Here is an 18,619-nt window from a genome sequence, read left to right on the forward strand (position 1 = left end):
CTAATACATGACGAAAACAGAGTGTTTCAGCCAGATTAAATCGAAGGTAGACATACAGAAACATCAGTTAAGTGGTTTGATAAACAGCAAAGATGTCAGAAACGTGACCAAATCAGCTGATCTGAGTCAGCTAGGAGGGTTGAACTGCAGTTAGCAGTTGCCGTGGTGATGCTAACTGCCTACTTCTGCATGAGATACAAACTGTGGTTGAATTGCTCCAATTGGATTTATTGGGTATGTTACAACTGCATAGTCGGTAGATTTTGCTGAAGTGAAAAATGACCAAATATATGCTAGATTAGCAACAGTGTTCTTGACAAGCACTTCCTGGCTACATTTGGAAATTTGTACAAAAATATCATAACCGAGATCTTTTGAGTACTACAGCACATACAACACAAATCATTCACATTTATCTTCACTGTTTATGGTGGATAATTTGGGATAACACTACATTAGCCGTGCCGCACTTGAGATACAAGCGGTTTAAAGATTTACCATTCATATCTTCCCGTCCTCAAAGAACTGGTCAGTCTTCTTCATTAGTTCTCGCACTCCATATAGACCATAGTTTAGGGAGGAACTAATGCCAGCCATTAATAATTATCCCCACAAAAGAGATGGCGTTTTTTTTTTTTACTGGTTTGTGTTTTTATGTCATCTTATCGGTCATCAGTTTTTTCATTTCATTTCATTAAATTCTTGCGAAAAGTTTGGACCCAGTGGGCCAAAGTACAAGTGTGATCTTAATTCAGTTATGGTACAGATAGGGCTGGGGTTCTTCTAAAATACATGTGGTTCTTAATATTTTTGCAAACTTCTCCACACATAAACTCGGTTGTGTATTTGCATATAATAGAAGAATGGGCTATTAGTCTTGCTATATTAGCTCTCTGAGTGCCTTTTTTTAAACTCAAAATCCTTTTGTTTGTTTTGTTTTGTTTTTTTTATTCGGGCTTGCAAATGTATACTGGAAATATCTACATGCAATCACTGTCATTGTTTCTAAGCAACAGGATTCTCTCTCTGTATTTTACTGAAAGTGTTCAGGTCCATTTGGCTGGAAACTATTGTGGCTCAGCATCCCCAGTCATCATGCCCACAGATTAGAAACATATTTTTGATGACCATAGTTTTAATAAGACTACTCCTGTGAGTCATGTATACAGCAGTTGGAAAATACACTATCTTACTAATTGTTTTTTTCTGGCAGGGGAAAGTCAATTTTTAAGCCATGATGTTTGAGCTACCATTCAATCATTAGATCTCTGTTATTGTTATGTGCTGGAATGAAGGTCCACAAAGATGTTCTGAAGTAAATTACACCACATAATTCACTCCGCCAAACAAACCAATGTTCTCAGCTTGTTTTTAACAAAGTTGTTTACTGAACTCTGTATTTATGTTTGTCCAATCTCCTCCATCCCAACCAAATGCTCACCTTGAGACTAAAGAGTGACACTAAAATCAATTTGGAATCAGAGTTGCTATAATTTTACAAGCCACAATCTGCCTGTCGTTTGAACATAAAACTCTGTGAAGAAAAGCCATCATTGCTGGTAGCTGTGACTCTCAGGTAATATTAGTATGCAGGTTGAAGCACACATCCCCCCAAATTTATTACTCTGTTACACCAAAGTTTAGCTGGAGCACCTTTTAGCATAACTCTGATCTGAGATGTTAGAGCTTTTACAAATTGATGTCTCACCATTCAGGATGATCTTCAACCTCGGAACAGTGTTAACTGTATTTTCCATTGTTTTTGGATGTGTATCCTGTGATGCAGAAAAGTCTAATGTTATGTATATAATGTTGAACTGTGGGAGAAAAAGGCAGTAGTAGGGGAAAGACTGACTTTAAAGTATATTCAATTAAACCATCACCATTGCAAGCGTTCACACGGAGACTCAAAATCAATTTGACCGAATCCTATTGAGATACTTCACCTAAATATCATCATGTGTTTATCCAGATGTCTTAAGGGCTGGGAAGCTTAGTTTGTTGCCATGGCAATTGATGCCAAAAATCAGTATTCAATGGTATCAATGGCAGTATTTTGATTTGGGTTTTTTTTCTCATCGGTCTAAATCAATCCTCCCAAATAAGGCAGTAGTGGCGTTGCAACATCGCACCTATTATTTATGATGTAAAGCATGAATTATCAATATTGTTCTTAGGGAGAGCTTTGACTTCATGGTTTCATGAGTCGCAGCTCTCATCTGAGGTCACCAACAATCCGCTGAACCGGCCAACGACACGAGGCCGCTCCACAGCCAGGCTTTCCAGAGCACTACACAGGCCAGTGTTAAGAAAGTCAAGCGTCTTGAAGAACTTTCAAATCTGCAGAGATGACCACAAAAAACACTGAGTGCCAGATCTGCCAAATGAAGCTAACAGATTACAAATCCAGAGTTTGGCTAACCACCCGTAAAATGAAAGCCACTGCTGTTGCACTTTCTACGGCTAATGTGTGCTTCGTTAGTGCGATCTGAATTCTATTAAATGTTGATTTGGGTGAAGCTTTGGTTATTAGTGGGTGATTAACACCTATCCTTCAAAGCCCAAAACATGGTATTGGTGACACGCCTATGAATAACATTGTAAAATCAGCTAGAAGTCTCCAGCAATGAGCATTGCTAGCACACGTGAACATGTGATTCCTATAAATAAAAAATACTCGATGGATGAAACAAGCACACGGGTGGGAGAATGCATTTGGCACTTGAGGTAGGATTTCTGAATCGGAAACTCTGAGATATCTAATGAACCCTGAGTAGCAACAAGGTCAATGAGGGTGTGACGTTCCAACCTCCAAGTTCAAAGGTAAAATTAATCTGGTGTTAAGTGTCTAAGGCCACACCCAGGCTGCACTGAAACACAAAATAAGTGTCCGTCAGTTTATAACATGAAAATCTGACATACACACAGCATGAAAAGGTTGAAGTCGCCCGCCCAGCTGAGTGTCTTAAGTTTGTAAAAGACATCAAAAATACATCTTAAAAGTGGAACAGCTACTTTTAAGGGCTATTCCAATGTCTTATAAAACAGGGATAAGTTATTCTTTTATGTATGAGGAAATTTATTACACTGACATGCAATCATCTCTATATGATTACTTCAGATGAGCTATGAGCCACGATATTGGAGGTTTTCTTGTGAGCCTTGGATATTTGAGAAAATGATTATAATTCTGTATCCAGGAGTTTAAGCTCTATGTAACTAATAGGGTGGGATTCTTCTTCTATGTAGGACACCAGATGGTGTATACTTGAATGAATTAAGCCACTCAAATATGTGTCTTGGCATCAAACTGTTGACGCAGAATCGATGATTGTTTTTGTTTACTTCCAAGGCTACCAACAAGTTCGATGAATCTTCGGGGGCGTGCTTGCACGTGGTCAACGATGCATGTGTGCGCAAAACGGGGGGGGGGGGGGGGGGATTATCTGAAAACATCAACATGCATCAGACAGGCTACACATGGAACGAACAGCAGAACAAGGTAATGTATTCGCCGATGAAACAGTGCTTATGAATAGGGAATGAAAGCTCATTGTTTAGTGAGAGGGATCTCATGCAAAACCAGACATCATGTTATAATCATGCCACAATAAAATTACAATAAATGGCTCAATGAGGATTTTTGTGTGACTTCATTTGCCTTCTCCTGATTACTTTCGTTTCTAGCCCACAACTACGGAGACTAATTAAACAGTGTGTCCAAAAAAAAAAAAAAAGTGCTCTCGGTCTGATTTTCAATTACTCTAACCAAGTGAACTGTGTGGACAGCACAGGGTTGGCTTGTTAAGCTACTAATGAAATTCAAGTCTATTACTCTGTGCTCATGTTATTCATGTTTTAAGTCACTTTATATTTGAAATGGAATGAAGAATGAACTGAGTTGGGGTGTCACAGCCATGTTTCTGAGACTCTGTTGAATCTGAATATTTTTAGAAATCAGTGGGTGGATTAACATGGATGAATAGTGTTCTTGTTATAATTGGTTTAAAGGCCCAAACTGAATAAAATCAACACCTGATTCAAAATAATAATACAAAAAAAAAAAAAAAAAAAAAAACAGCCCAAACCACAGGGAAGTGGTAATAACCTATCAAAATCAATTTTGCGCCATGTCAATTATTTTGCCAATTGTTTCTGGGCTGCATCTTTTCTGCATATTGTCACCTTCTTAAAAGAATTGCCTAAGTCATTTTTGGGCTTTTTTTTTTTTTTTCCTTAAATCAACTCCTTATGATGTTTTGTCTCCAGTTTTTTGTGTTTTCTGAAAAACTTGAAATAATTGACTTAAGTAATTATTTAAGATGGCGGCGATAAATTATGTAGGAGAGTTATCAAATGAAAAATGAAGAAACAATGAACTTTATGATAAGTATAATGAGTGGATCAGACGCTTTCAAATCTCTGTTGTAACATAATGGACAATGTGACTTGGCTAGATCATTCTCAAACTTTGTTAATCATGGTTTGAATGTGGAATTTGAGGACAAATGTCATTGTGAGTTGACGGTTTTTGATGTTACCTTGGATAAGGTTAAAATTTCTGATAATTTTACCTTTGATTGTCATCTGTAATTTAAATTAACTTATTTTCAACGAAAACAAGTCTGACAGATAGAGAGAGAGATAACACAATAATAGAGCGACAAGGTAACGGCACTTACCGCGCTGAGCAGACGACAGATCTCCGTCTTGAGCTGATAGCACATGTGCACCTGTCACTCAAAGTACTCTGATTAAACGTGTCGGTGCATTTAAACATCGGACTAGACTTTGATCGCATCAAATGCAAACAGTCGATCGTCAATTGTAATGAGAAGTGTGCATGCAAAGCCAGCTAACGTCCCTCCACCTAATGAAGTCGCTGCAGCCATTCCAGCCTATATCATCCTGTTACAGAGGAAAGACGCTGTCATAATCTGTGGCATTTTAGACAGTCATGATACACACCCACGGGTGTTTTCACATCTATGTGATTAGACCTTCTCGGCTGTGTGGGTGGGAGCCGAGGTTAATAGACACCTTTACAGACCAACAAGAGTGGGAAAGATGTCAATTAAGCTCGGTGCATACGCACCCACACAGCCACAGTGAAGGAAGGGCTCTAATCAAGCGAGAACGCCTTTATTGCCCTAATTGGTTCGTTCAGTCTTATAACCTGACTTAGTTTTCAAGGCAGGCATTTAGACAGGTACTGTGCATGGTAACTTGCTGTCACACTGTCATGGCATAATGGGACGCTCCTGTGGAACGGAGCAAACTTGAATGGTATCAGTTATACCGGTGCTACTCCTATATAACGAGTACAAATGTCTGCTGTGACTCAAGTCCCAGTATGCAGTGCCAATGTCTCTATATTACCCTGGTGGCTCTCTAAGTGCATTCTAGTTTGGTATTCATGCATTGAATTTAATTCTTTTCATTGCTTGATATATATTGAGTACCACGAACAGCCTTGACAAATTGAATTTAGTTATTTCGAATACACGGCAGTATAGTTAAACAGTGATCCATCTTCTACGGTGGCGCTGAAGGTCCAAAACACAATGACATTTCACAACATTAACATTTCTGAAAACACAAAAACATTTCGCAGAACACTAACATTTCACAAAACACAGAATTTCGTAAAACACGACATTTCACGAAGCACAAAAACATTTGAGGAAGCACTAACATATTTCACCAAACACGACATATCACAAATAAAATGACATTTAAGAAAATGCAAACATTTCTCAACCCAACAATATTTTACAAAACAGTTTAACATTTCTGATTACGGAAAAAGTAGAGACACCCGTCTTGTTTCTGATTCGACAGAACCCGTGTCAAATCATAGTTTATTCAATGGATGCCCTAAAATGTAAGCTGCTGTGATAGGTTGTTCTTTTGTGTAGCTTACCAATCATAACATGTAATTTCTTGACTGGCAGTGAAGTAACCAATCACAGCAGCTTATAAAGTGTTACTAATCTGAAATGTCTTTTTGCTTTGTGAAATGTCCCTGTTTTATGTGAAATGTTGTTGTGGTTCTGACCTTCAGGGCCACTGTTATCTTCGTGAAAAATGATGAAAAAACGAGGGTGGATTGTTTGGCATGATAAATATAATGTTTCATTTGTGGTTGATGTCACTCAACAGAAAGACAAGCGGAAACTTTGAGAAAGTAAAAGGAAAATGGGTGTTCAGCTTATTAATCTTTTCGTCTCTGTCTTGCCGTCTCAACAATGTGTGCAACACAATCGTTCTTCCTGGAGAGCATGTCTGAAATAATTACGTAGTTGTCACTAATTTTTCCATCATTTACTCCAGTGGAATGATGCTTCCTCATGAAACGGAGCTCCGAATATTTATTTGGCATCAGACCAGGTGTGCTACTCTGTCTGCAGATATTTGAGCCTTTTTGTTTCCCCATCAAAATGTTGCGTTACATCCGTCGTGTATGGTCTTTATTTTGAATTTGAAGTGGTTAATGGCAGGTATCTGAATTCTTTTATCTTTTCTCTGACCATAATCTGCAAAAAATCCAACATAAATCTGTCTTTCACAGTTGGGAAGTATAATGAAAGTCTGAGCTGGTCAAGGATTTATTTTGTAATCTGGAGAGTGAGTAATATGATACTATCAGAGGGCTATGTTTTACACTGGCTGTGGGTGAAAAGTAAAGACTGAAGGGTGGCTCAGCCAGGCAGCAGGCACAGCTGCAGGTTATCAGGCTGATTAGCAGCCTGATAAATAGCAGCCTGATAAATGGACCCCCCCCCCCCTTTCTTGGCCTGCTGCAGACAGGCGCACACAGCCTACGAGCGAGCAGGGTGGGGTGAAGCTGAGCTTCGCATTTTATGTTGTTATCCGTGTGCTTTGAGTGAAACAATTGTGTCTGCATTTGCAACAGATCTGACTTCATACTTAGCACGTGAAAGCTATTGTGCATTACATTTCCATTCGAATGTCTTTATATTCCAACCATGGCTAAACGAGTTCCGTAATGTTCATTCAGCTCTGATAAATGTCTTTTCATGACACGCTCTTGTGCTGCCAGGAGGATGCATCGTGTACGTGGATGAAGCTTGCATACAAAAGCTTATGTTAGCCAAATGGCTACTTCCAATTAGACCTCTGCTAACTTGACTGTGGATAAATGATCATGCGTCTCTTCTAGACTTTCCAAAAGTTATCACACCAAATGGATTAAATTACAACAGTGAAATAAGTCATTTTGAGAGACACCTTAAACAATTTATCCATCCCTTCATAACTGAAACACCAACAGTAGGCCACATAAAAGCCTATGATGTAATATTCCACACAAAAGTTTTAATATACTTAAAGCTTTTTAATTTACAAAGAATTGTATCAGTCAACCAGCAACAACCAGCACCATCATTTTCTGTCCAAACAAGTCCCCCAAACCTTGGAATGGAATGAAGTAGGAGAAAATATTACACCACTAAAAACCAGTGAAAAGGATGAATGTATCTAGTGATTTGAACAATAGCTCTATGAGAGGGACTGGAGTTCTAACAGCACAGGACCTAAGCATCTACTTAAAAAACAAAACATTACAGCAGCCTAATGGCTTAGTTTCCACAACAGGATACTGCAAGAAAAACTTAATCAGCAGGGTGGTTTGGAATCCAAGGAAAATCTAAGGGCGAAAAATGTAGAGGCAACAGAAAGGACTATCCAACGGTGAAGATACAAATACCTCTCGTACATGCATGAGTGTTTTGACTGTCCTTTCTTCAAGTGCCCGTTATCAACTCGGCAAAGGTGGTTATGTTTCCCGTGCTGTTTGTATGTATGTCTGCACGACTGCACAAAAGCTGTTCACCAAAGATGGTGAAAGGGTGTCTCATGGGCTAATGAAGAGTCAGTTAAGTTTTGGGAGCAGACCAATTTAATATCACAAAAAAAAAAAAACAATTTTTTTTTTAAACAGTGGGTTTGGCTGAGGTCGCCATGGGAACGCTCTCCATCCCCAGCTGTGCCGTGACGAGTTACAGAGCTGCTGCTGCTCCTGACTTCTGCATGGGAGACGCGCTGACCCACATCTACTGAAAGTAAGACCCTTACTATAATGACTACCTCATACGACCCCACTTCAGTGTATCAGCACTGTCCTTTAAACTTCTTGAAGTAATGTGTACTGTGAAAACCCTGTTAGGTTTCACCACACGAATCTGCGGTTCCTTTACAGAGCATGCACTCTTATTTTATTCTGTAGATACACGGATAAAAAGATTGATAGCATATTATGTGCTTGTTTTTTTAATCTAGTTTCTTGCCAAATTGAACAGCTTTCGGTAAGGTTTTACCATATATTACTATACATATAAACATCCATCCAACCATCCTTGAAGCCCAGATAGCAGAAATATTGTCACCAGGAAAAAAACAAAAAAAAAAGTGAGTGAAGGAACACTATCCGTTTAGTCTGAAACGCCGACGTTCCCTGGGACATGGAGATGTGTGTACAGTCTTCAAAATCATGGCAGCTGAGAGTATTTCACATCAGAAGTACCAATGTTTTACACACTTTGCTGGCATACCAATAGAAGATCACAGCGATCCCTTTATCTTTGCAATTCAAGGCTGGCTTTTCGTCAAATGCAGACAGGCAGTAAATTGAACGCTCAAAGTGCAGGGACAAAAGGAGAAACAAGACAGTGAGACATTTGGAGATTCTGCTGAGATTTGTTTTTACCTTTTCAACCCCGCCCCGTGGATTGATATCAATGTTATGAGAGGAACTGTCTTACTTTTTCACTTTTGGTTTGTTCGATTTCATCAAGCTCATGTTTCCTGATATTTGGAAAAGATGACGCAGATGCAGAAGGAGCAAAAAAACAAACAAACAAAAAAAAGCTACTCACAGTAGCCAAGGATGTTTTGGGTGATTTAAGACATTTCAAAAAGATAGTTTGGAGATGATTTTTTTTTTAAATGTTTTTGCAAATTACTTTCCGCTGTGCTTTTTTCCTTGCAATGGCCAAAAAAAATAGTAACTGCTGACAAGTGAGACGTTACGGTCTTAAAACCGATTTTGTTGCGTGTCACTGCCCCCTGAGGTCTCTGAGAGCTTTCACACCTTATCATCCAGAGCTACAAGATATTTTATTTTCCAAATGGAATAAAAAAAGAAGGCCGAATGTCTTGCGATTTTTTTTTTTTTTTTTTTCAGTTGCTGAATTGTTCACACTACACCGCCTGGCAATTTCACACAACACAACTCCACAGTTGTGATAATCTGTGTTTTTGAAATGTCCAAAAGAAAATGCCTTCTCCATCATCAGCTTCGCTTCTAAATATAAACTCCAGTGGTGTCTTGTTAGCGCAGCATTTCAAGACAAATGTACACTGCATTTCCTTTTCTGTCATATTTGTACACAGTTTCACGAGTTTGTGTATAATTCCATAAAACCTGTGGGGAGGAGTAGAACTGGCCAAGGAAGAACCGATATTGTTGTAGATCTCAAGGGGTGTTTTCACACATGGAGTTCATTTGGAAGCCAATCAAGAGTAAGAATCACTGCTGTGTTGAAGGTTCTGAGAAATGTATTAAACTCTCAGCTGGTCCTGACGTGTTCTGTTGCTTTCTCCTGGAGAAAAAAAGGTTGCTGCTGGGACCAAGTTGGCTCTACCAGGTTGTTTCAAACTCCAGTTTGGATGGAGGCTCTTGGCTGCACAGAGAACAGAGTGACATAAATCACGAAAGACGACAAATACAGTGAAAGATTTAATGGGTAAGGACACCCGAAAAGTCAGTTAGTTAAGTTCCAGGCTGGGATATACGGAGTTCTGAGAGGGTCATAATCACGGCAGAGTGGACTTAAGAAATGTGCGTTATGGTCAGCTTCCAGGATCTTTCTGGGAGAGCCAACCTCCAACCCTCCCCTTATGAAGGGGGAGGAGGAGAGGTGCAGCGCGACCGTTTTTTGCCTAACGTCAAAAGCACATACATATAACAAAGTTATTGTGACAATTTTAGCAAGGACAGAAAAGTGATTGTGGTGATTTGCATTTAGAGTTCAAATAATCGTTAACCATGATAGGCCAATATGTACATATTAAATGGTTCAGTGGGACATTTTTACATAATCGACTGACAGTACCATATCAGTGGGCCTTAATATGACCCTTCAGTTCAGAACTACCTGTATTTTTTTGTTCCCTGTGATTCAAACTGTAATTTATTTGCTAGTTTCTTTTTTGTGTTTCTAGAGGACAGTCTTCATACAGAACATCTTTTATGGCCAACATTTCTTATGCTTTAACCAATTATTAAAAAGATTTTATCACGACTTAATGTTCTTTGTTACTTCTCATTTCTCTTCTCCTAGACACACCAATAGAGCGATGGGAGCATTTTAATTAAATCAGTAAGCTAGTAAACAATCATTGTGACACAAAAGCCAGTAATACGTCACAGTATTTGACAACACCAGCGTCTGTATTACAATTCAAAAATCACCTGCTGCGACTTCAAGGGTTTTCCCAGCAAACAGATCCGATAGGTTTTAACAAATGTGTCCCTGTTTGGAAAGACGAGCGCAGCTTAGCAAAGCAATGTTGCTCTAACCAGCAAACATCTTTAGCCAAGGAAATGTCAACACAAGTGTCTCATCAGTATAATCATTAAAGATGTGTCTCTTTCTCTTTGACACACTGAATTTTCCTATTCTATTATGAATGAAGTGGAAGAAGCGAGGCTCTCTTCCTATTTCACTATAATCAAATGTCTCCTAATGAGAGGCTTGGAGTTGATTTAAGCAGAGGCCAGGCGGAGGGTTCACACTGTTGGACAGCTGCCTGATAAAGAACACAAGAGTCAGCTTTTCTGCTGGAAACATCTGCCTGAGTCTGGATGACACTAATGAAGCAGTGTGAGTAAAACACTGATGTTGCAGGCAGTGAAACCAAAATGCTCTGTACAGCCGAGGGAAACTGGGACAATAAAACTCTCAATTCACTACCCTGAAAATGCCAAATAATTGCTAGTTTTCAAATTTTTGTATCCATTTAATTTTGACATTAAAAATACAAATATTCCATAAATGGCACAGTTGTTTATGACCCTAATGTAAAATTAATTTGCAAAATCAGACTCACGCAGTTGGTCAAACTGAATATACTTGCTAAAATTAGTGAAGAGTCTGTCTAAATATTTGCGAAAATTTATGAGCTTTACCCATCATGTTCACGCAGGCAATGATCATGCGTGTGATTCATCGACTGTCAGGAAGACCCACTTGAGCTTGGGGGGGGGGGGGGGTCCCTGCCCTTCCAGATTTTTGATCTGAATCTTTTTTGTCACTTTATTTGCCCACAGTTTTGTATAACAGGCCAATTATGAGTCAAATATAAATTCTTGTAATTTTGTCATTGATCATGCCTCAGTCTGTCTCTCTCTCTCATGCACACACACACGCACACACACACACACACACACACACACACACACACAAAGACCTTTTCCACAGCAGCTAAGGTTTACACAGCACTGGGTTGTTCATCCAGGGATGTTATAAGGATTTTACTGCAGCTTAATGGTGTGTTGCTGAAATGGTTAGCAGAGCAAACATGGGGAAATGAGATGCAATGACTTTATATAGTTAGCTGGTAGAAGCTAAAGTTAGCCTTCTATCCTCCCATCCTCGCTAACTTGTCCCCATTTTGCATAGCAGCTATGCATTTTGACATCAAATACCACCGCTGTGAGTCTTCAGTCTGACATATATGAAAAGTGTTTGACATCTTTAAACAGTTGTCCTCAGGTCTGCATGGGCCTCTAGCCAGCTGGTTCCTCAAGTTAGTAATGCTTTAAAGTTCCTGGAAAGGTTGATGTTGTAAATTGTTTTGATTGACGTTAGCCTAACAGTATTATTAACATCGTTATTATTATTATTATTATTATTATTACAGCACGATAGTTGTGTATGAAGCACTTCACAAAGTCTTGCAACTTTTAACAGCTCCAGAGGAAGAAATTGCATACTGTGCCTTTAAACTTGCCTTCAAGTGCAATGGGCTTCTTGTATCTATTGAGCAGGATAGTGTGTATTATGTTAAAGTTAATTTAGCGAAGTATAAACATAATCAAGTCAGTGGTGTGACAGGAAGGGATTAGCACTAACAGGGCAAATGGCCCATTCTGTAATCATGAACAGCTGCAATGTTTGGATGCAGATGCAGCGAAGTGTGGAGGAAAAAACTGAAGGAAAAAGTGTTGCCAGACCTCACTTGAGTCATATCTGCTTGCTTGAGAGACTTTTTTTGCTTCATGGTCCAAAGCCCAGGAGAGTTGGCTGCTATGGATAAACATAAAAACTTTGGGCGGGCCAAAAGGTGAGACTTATTTTTAACTCTGACTTTTCTTTAAAAATACCATGCTTAGAAAACTGACAAGGTTGTAATGATGTAGGGAAGCTTGGGAAAAGGTGCAAAGGTGCGCTTCCTTTAATTTTCTTATAGCAGAGCAAAGTAGCTCTCATTAAGTAGTCTGAAAGAAAACTTTCCTTTGAAATCCTGTGGCACAAGGCCAACTATCAGTTGAAGATTAGGGGTTGTTTGATGGTGGGTTTCCTTTTATCTGAAGACGTCTGGCAAATATGGATGCGGAAATTAAACTGAGAAAGAATTCTTTAATGTTTCCGCACAGATGATGTCATACTGCTGCTGTTCAAGTCAAGTCAAAGCGTTTAATTGTCATGTCCAAATTTCCCTGATCAAATTCTTTTAACTTCCTCTCCAAAGGCTGTTTTCTTATGCCTCCTGCCGGTGAGAGCTGTAGAGGACTAATGTTGTCAGGTTCCAGGCGTCTGCCGGTCAATCCCGCCTGTGTTAATGCAGTATCTCTGGAGCACCTTGAGGGAACATTTGCCACAAACATCCACTGGAACTCAACGATGACTTGAAAAGGTTTAGGTGGCGGAAGGTGAAAGGTCAAGGTCACTGTCACCTCAAAGAGCACGATATCCCAGGATTAATCGTACACAGTCAACTGGATTGACCGGATGACCTCAACACGTTTCGCTTAGGTTAATAGTTAAAATAAGAAAGAAGGAACCACAAGAATACAAAAAAACTGAATATAGATCACATCCAATGCATACAGTAATTTACACTTTCAGTATACATGCTGTCATGAGAACAAATCACGACATAACTACACAATATATATTCACCAACAAAGGAAGGAGTCGGTCTCAGAGGTGAGTTGAGGTTTTGGTTGTAATAAAACGATCAAGTAAACCGATTGTTGTCCATATAGATTTACAAGTGGGTTGAAATTAACATCTGACAAGCAGAGTCAACAAATGGATTTCAGTGGGGACCACACAACCCACTCACTGCAAACTCAGGGTGCATAAATTGACTGCTTCCACCGCTCTGCATGATCAGTTAAATCACTAATGACTTCACGAGAGAGAAAAAAAAAATGCTCAAAATGTCATTAACAGCAAAGAGTCTGGCAAACTAACTTGATCTAAATTAAAAAGACAAACCTATCTGCACTTTGTTCTGGATTTGAAAGTAGGACTGCTTTGTGCTCGACTGCTGATATAGAATCCACAATAAAGGCGTGACCCACCCCCAAGCAAATAATGCCCGGGCCAATTGTGGATTTTCTTTTTTTTCTCTAAGTATTAGATGAAAAGATTTGGGTTCATTTTTTTAATTAAAGCAAATCTGTTTAAAATTCTACTAAAAATGTATATTTTACCATATATAAATAAAATATAAGCAATAATAACCTCACCGCTGTTGTGCTAATGCACAATAAAGACATTTAAATCCTATCTGCAGCACTGTATGCTTGGATGCAACCATGCATGGGGTGTTTGGTGGTTCGTGGGAGAAAAAAGAAAGTGAGACACAGTCATGGCTGTATTAAGAGCTGCTGTATGGGGTCGATACACAGCACAGTCCCTGTGGAAATACAAAGCGCTACAGATCTCTGCAGCTAATAGTCAGCCCTTATTAAAAAAAACAGGAACAGGCAAGCCTCTGCTGAATATCATCACACGTAATCTTTTAATGTGCTGGCTGAGCATTATACCACATTTAGCCAATCCAGCCAAAAGTCAGTCTTTTGGTGTCTAATTTTTACAAAGTTAATGTGTTTATTTATCCTTTTTTTATTTAAGGCCACCTTATCACTAGGAAACACAGGGCTGCTGAGTCCTCTCTCCTCTAGATAGGAGGCCATTTGATTCATTTTAAAAATACAGCTTATGGTGCAGGGAAATATTAAAGGAGTGAAGTATTACATTTATATTCAGATGCCACCTGTTTTGAAATTATCTTGGCATTTTCGGAGTGTGGAACTGGAATAAATTTCCTGTTCCGTCCGTTATTATGATTTTTTTTCCCTATCCAAACACAGATTTCCAAAATGAAACAATTTAGAAATGTTTTACATTTTTCAAGCAGTGATGCAATACAGTAATTTTACAGTAATGGCTTGTTGAGACACACTAAGAACTCATCCCAGTTCAAATGAGTTACATAATCGGTTCCACAACTGTTGTCCAAGGATACTGAACCGGTCTTGCAAATGCAGCCTGTATTCTATTTAACTGATCCATATTTGCATCACATCATTATACAAAAACCTCATATCATTATTGCAGAGGAGCCATTTGGGGAGTTTCTGCATTTGATAAACACCCGACAAGCTTTTAACGGCTTCACCAAATGAGTAGATTAACGTGAAAGTCATTTGGATGTCATTGATATGCAGATTTTGTTTATTCACATTAATTATGAATTGGTGATTATCTAGTCAGAACTTCTTCTCTTTTTATGTTGATATTGAATTGGGGGGGGGGGGGACATCCCATTTTTTTTTTTTTTTTTTTTTTACAAGGTTAAAATCAATCTCCAAAACAAATCCATAGCCCCAGATAAATACATTACTGGAGGTAGAATTAAGCAGTAAATTCAGTTTCCCATCTATTTATGGGCTGTCGCAATAATGTTTATTGAGGGAATTGTTGGAACTATTTCTCCCATGGACACTGGCCAGGAAGTAATGCACATTTTTTGGGGGAAAAAAAATTACATTTCATCAAATCTAATGAGCCATCAAGTGTCTGAGTTAGCAAACTTACCGGTACAAAATTCATTAATTCTGTGTGTGTCCCACCAAAGAGTGTCCTTGCGATGCTGTGGCAGGGTGGCAGGGTGGCAGGGGGATACATCTTGGTAGGTTCATTGTCAGAGCTGGAGACGAGCAATAAACCCACACACAAGTCAAGATACTGATTGATTTGGCAACACTGCCTCGCATAAATACTCACTCCTTGGACATTTCCATAGTTTGAAGCGTTATAAGTTGAGATTGAAATAGATTTTACAAGCTTTTTTATGATTTGATTTATATGCTGCTGCTTATAGAAGTAAGAGGGATGATGAAATAAGTTGTCCTCCTTTGCCTTCCTCCTCTTTTGGAGGGTAACAGGTACTTTTTAAGGTTAGAGGGACATTTGATGTCATGGGTCCAGTAATAATCAAGTCTGAATATGTTTAAATAAATTAATGTCAATTCAACTGTCCTTTAAAAATGGTAAACAAACAGCGGTCTCTTCCCTTGCTTGCGTAATGATTACTTCTGCCACTAAAAGGTCGTTGTCACTCGAACATAAACATGTCATTTTACTGCACATGCTGAAATGACAGATTCTTATGTTTTTCCCTGGAAGGACAATCTCTGAACACAGACTGCTGTTGTTTTTGTTGTAGTTTAAAACCAGAGCAAACTCTTGGGGCTATGCAGTAAGACTACAAACAGGGAATGTCAGCATACAGCATGACTGACTCTATAATGCTTCCCAACTTGACAATAACACAGCAGCAGCTCATGTTCAAGCTGACGTTACGTGGAGTTCCATTAAGATTTTAAGGGTATTTGTAGGTCATTTGTAGGGTAGTTGCTGTTGGAGGAAAACAGCAACTTTGTGGAAATATGCTTGTTCAGCATCCTCTCCAGAGCCAGACAAGAAGATGGAAGAGGAAGCTGAGACCCATAGAGGCCAGCTGACTGTTAGTTAGCTTAGCACAATGAATGGCAGTGTGAGGGAAGTGTGAGCAGAAACCGTCATCAAACACACTTCTTCAAAACAGTCCCTGCCTGCATGAATACAATTTGGGTTTTGTGCAACTTTAGCTGAGAAACAATGTCAAATTGCAAAGTATTGTAACTCTATAATTAGGTACAAAGTCTGATTACCTAAAAACCCATGGAACTTCTGTCAATAGAATATGTTGACAACTATAAATACATGTTACTTCTTATCATGGCTGACTTTTTCAGAGAAGATGGGGAGGATTACTTCCCGATAAATCGAGACCCTGAAGCTTGTTGTTTTGAGGACTTTTGACAGAGGTATGCTAACACTTCCCATTGACTACCATTCATTGCGCTCAGCAAACTAGCCATTAGCTGTGGGTCTCAGCTTCCTTATGCACATACAAAGGAGACAAGGGTAACTACATCCTTGTCTGGCTCTGGGAAGGATTACAAATGAGAACATTTCCCGAAAAAAAAAAGGTTTGTTTCTTTAATACTGTCAAGTATTTAAAAGTAGTGAAATCAAAATGATAGAACAAGAAAATATCTATCTAGCAATACAGAAGGGATCAAAAACAAAAACAAAGCTACAAGTGCTATTGTGATTGTTCAACAGTGTTTGGGGATAAAAGGATTTTTTTGGAGGCTAAACTAAATGTCCATGTAAACAACATATTTGAATAAGATCTTAAGAGGGATTTATTACTTTGACACAGTGAATGCAAACTAAGCCAGTGGAAAACCCCGCCAGTTGAGCTCAGGTTGAAATGTTAATTTGAAGACTCAATACCTTGCTATATGAGAATAATCCATTTAGAACTTTCCAATTTCACTGTAAATCAAAATACAGTGGGATTTTCCTCCATCACCCGAGACGTGCCCTTATATTAATAGCTCAGTCGACCCACTTTAGAGTGAAAAATGGCTTCAGAGCACACTAGTGAAATGACGGGGAGCATCATAATCCATTCCAATTTGGGGTTTTTTAGGTGTGTGTGTGTGTGTGTGTGTGTGTGTGTGTATGCAGGATTTCTGCTTGCATATTTTGTAAGTTATGTTTTATTCCAGGTTTAATGTTTGTTAACGATGAGTAATTTTGGCATACTAACAAACAGCCCCAAACCTACCCCCCCACAACTCTTTATACAGCAGCCCAGTTAGTATCACCCTGTGAGTATTGCATGCCCTCTTTACATGGTTTCAGAGCCCACCCGTGACTCCATGCTTAAATTATGTTCGAAAATGGGAAACACCTTATATTGGTGGGAAACTCACACATGAAAATGCCACCAGTGAGCATGTTGGTGCATTACCGTCCACTGATTCAAAATAGCCCTCGCTGCTCGATGAAAACCCGGTTCGAAAACAGATTGAATTGAAAGACCTAGCGACTGGATGCTAATTTGTTTTTGCAGTGTCTGTTAGTACCTCCTATTTAATTCCCTTTGTTTTTACACGCTGCTGTCGAACAAAGATGCAACCAGCAGGCAGCAATATTAAACTTTATCAAGTCAATTGTGTTAACACATTACAGCAGCTAAAGCAGGAAATACCACCTGCAAAACCTTTGATAAATGAGTTAAAACTGCATGAGAGTGAAATATTGTTTGGGGACATGGAGAAAATGTTAGATTTTTATGAGATTGAGTTTCAGCGAAAAGAAATACAAATATTATTGAAGCAATTGTCAATAACTTTCCTGTCGAGGTGTTCTCATCACTCTTCGTTATTGTAATGGAAAGAGAGAACCATGTGTAATGGATTCTTCCATTTTTACAATCATTCATAGAGTTTGAGACTTCATAATGGAAGGTTCATGGTGCATTTAAGCCTCTTATTTATGGTTCTCCTCACTTTGTCTGTCAAAATGACACTTACACCAAGAGTAGAGTGGTGGGTTTTCACATGAACTTGATAGTCAGTGGAACCAGCAGTTAAGCTGGTGCTAGACATGATACAATGGCCAGCAGGTCTCGGAGGTCATGTTGTTATAAAAGAAATGTCATAAATTATTTTTCAGAAACTGAAACTATAATGAACATCTGAGGGTTGTACCTACCAGTGACAGTTTATACTGAACCAAAGATGTCAAAGGAGAGTTTGTCGCGTAACTGTGTAACAGTTCATCTGTCAAGGTTAGCCAGAGTCAAGTGCTTACAGTCATTAGGGGACATAGAAATTGTCTACCAAATTTGACACCACAAGGGGGCACTGCTGGACAAACGCACAAGTACAAATTTAGCAATGACTATCCATAGCAACTTCAATTAAATGCTAGTTCTTAACCTGTATTGCCCACGGGAGAATATCTTGTCAGCGGAAATGATCAATTGTGACCATGAAACTCAAAGTTAAGTTTGCGTCCTCAATGGCGACATTTAGCGTATTATATTAACCAAATTAAGACAAAACTCTGAATAAGATGCCATGTAAAGAGGATTTTCTGACAACCTTAACCTGAATATGGTCATAGACGGGATCAGCAAAAATCAGAATAACAGATGAATAAAACTCCAGTTTTAG

General features: G+C 38.9%; 1 protein-coding gene and 1 long non-coding RNA gene across 3 annotated transcripts in view; one reads left to right on the forward strand and one right to left on the reverse strand.

The window, feature by feature from the left end:
* insyn2ab (inhibitory synaptic factor 2Ab) overlaps positions 1–18,619 on the reverse strand; it is a 75,884-nt gene that overhangs the window by 48,565 nt on the left and 8,700 nt on the right. Inside the window, exon 2 of one of the 2 annotated variants that reach the window (XM_086181094.1) lies at positions 15,138–15,249. The exons of the other annotated variant lie outside the window; for it this stretch is intronic. The gene's annotated coding sequence lies outside the window, so the exon portion shown is untranslated. The remainder of the gene's footprint in view (positions 1–15,137; positions 15,250–18,619) is intronic. 2 annotated transcript variants of the gene reach the window in all.
* LOC147247394 (uncharacterized) lies at positions 6,788–10,326 on the forward strand. The gene is made up of 5 exons (XR_015109556.1): positions 6,788–6,836; positions 7,964–8,084; positions 9,415–9,543; positions 9,630–9,767; positions 10,246–10,326. It is a non-coding gene; the product is annotated as an uncharacterized LOC147247394 (long non-coding RNA).

The sequence above is a fragment of the Aulostomus chinensis genome, chromosome 16 (assembly GCF_037954235.1).
Source record: "Aulostomus chinensis isolate RoL2024-O1b breed Wild chromosome 16, RoL_Achi_v1.0, whole genome shotgun sequence".
NCBI classification, from domain to species: domain Eukaryota; kingdom Metazoa; phylum Chordata; class Actinopteri; order Syngnathiformes; family Aulostomidae; genus Aulostomus; species Aulostomus chinensis.